The following is a 1,325-nucleotide window of genomic DNA, read 5'->3' as shown; positions in this document are numbered from 1 at the left end:
CTTCTATTCTTATACTCACATAAAGGAATCTCTATACTATGACATAGAGGATTCACATTCTCTCTTTGTACTCTTCTTTTTCATATGAGTAGGAACAAGGATAAGGATATTCTTATTGAAGCTGATCCTGAACTTGAAAGGACTCTAAAGAGGAAGCTAAAAGAAGCCAAAGTACAACACTCCAGAGAGGACCTTACAGAAAATTTCGAAAAAGAAGCAGACATGGCAGCCGAACCCAACAACAATGGTGGAGATGCAAGGAAGATGCTTGGTGACTTTACTGCACCAACTTCCAACTTCTATGGAAGAAGCATCTCAATTCCTGCAATTGGAGCAAACAACTTTGAGCTTAAGCCTTAATTAGTTTCTCTAATGCAGCAGAATTGCAAGTTTCATGGACTTCCATTGGAAGATCCTCATCAGTTCTTAGCTGAATTCTTGTAAATCTGTGACACTGTTAAGACCAATGGGGTTAATCCCGAGGTCTACAGACTTCTGTTTTTCCCCTTTGCTGTAAGAGACAGAGCTAGGATATGGTTGGACTCACAACCTAAAGAAAGCCTGAACTCTTGGGAAAAATTGGTCAATGCTTTCTTGGCCAAATTTTTTCCACCTCAAAGGATGAGCAAGCTTAGAGTGGAAATCTAAACCTTCAGACAGAAGGAAGGTGGATCCCTCTATAAAGCTTGGGAAAGATACAAGCAATTGATCAGAAGGTGTCCTTCTGACATGCTTTCAGAATGGAGCATCTTATGTATATTCTATGATGGTCTGTCTGAAGTGTCCAAGATGTCATTGGACCACTCTGCTGGTGGATCTCTTCATCTGAAGAAAACCCATGCAGAAGCCTAGAAACTCATTGAGATTGTTGCAAATAACCAGTTCATGTACACTTCTTAAAGAAATCCTGTGAATAATGGGATTACTCAGAAGAAAAGAGTTCTTGAGATTGATAATCTGAATGCCATATTGGCTCAGAATAAAATATTGACTCAGCAAGTCAATATGATCTCTTAGAATCTAATTGGAATGCAAGCTGCATCCGTGATGAGCGGATAATTTATACCCTTTTTGGCATTATTTTTACATAGTTTTTAGTATGTTTTAGTTACTTTTTATTATATTTTTACTAGTTTTTATGAAAAAATCACATTTCTAGACTTTACTATGAGTTCGTGTGTTTTTCTATGATTTCAGGTATTTTCTGGCTGAAATTGAGGGACTTGAGCAAAAATCTGATTCAGAGGCTGAAAAAGGACTGCAGATGCTGTTGGATTCTGACCCTCCTGCACTCGAAGCAAATTTTCTGGAGCTTCAGAAGGCCA

The 1,325-nt window shown here is 38.3% G+C and overlaps 1 non-coding gene across 1 annotated transcript; it reads right to left on the bottom strand.

Annotated features, from left to right (window-relative positions):
* Positions 1–627: 627 nt before the first annotated feature.
* On the bottom strand, positions 628–735 carry LOC112753060 (small nucleolar RNA R71). The gene has a single exon (XR_003177461.1). It is a non-coding gene; the product is annotated as a small nucleolar RNA R71 (small nucleolar RNA).
* Positions 736–1,325: the final 590 nt, after the last annotated feature.

Source organism: Arachis hypogaea, chromosome 15, assembly GCF_003086295.3.
Source record: "Arachis hypogaea cultivar Tifrunner chromosome 15, arahy.Tifrunner.gnm2.J5K5, whole genome shotgun sequence".
NCBI lineage: Eukaryota > Viridiplantae > Streptophyta > Magnoliopsida > Fabales > Fabaceae > Arachis > Arachis hypogaea.
The sequence above is the reverse complement of the archived record's forward strand: the minus strand, read 5'-3'. Positions and strand labels throughout refer to the sequence as shown.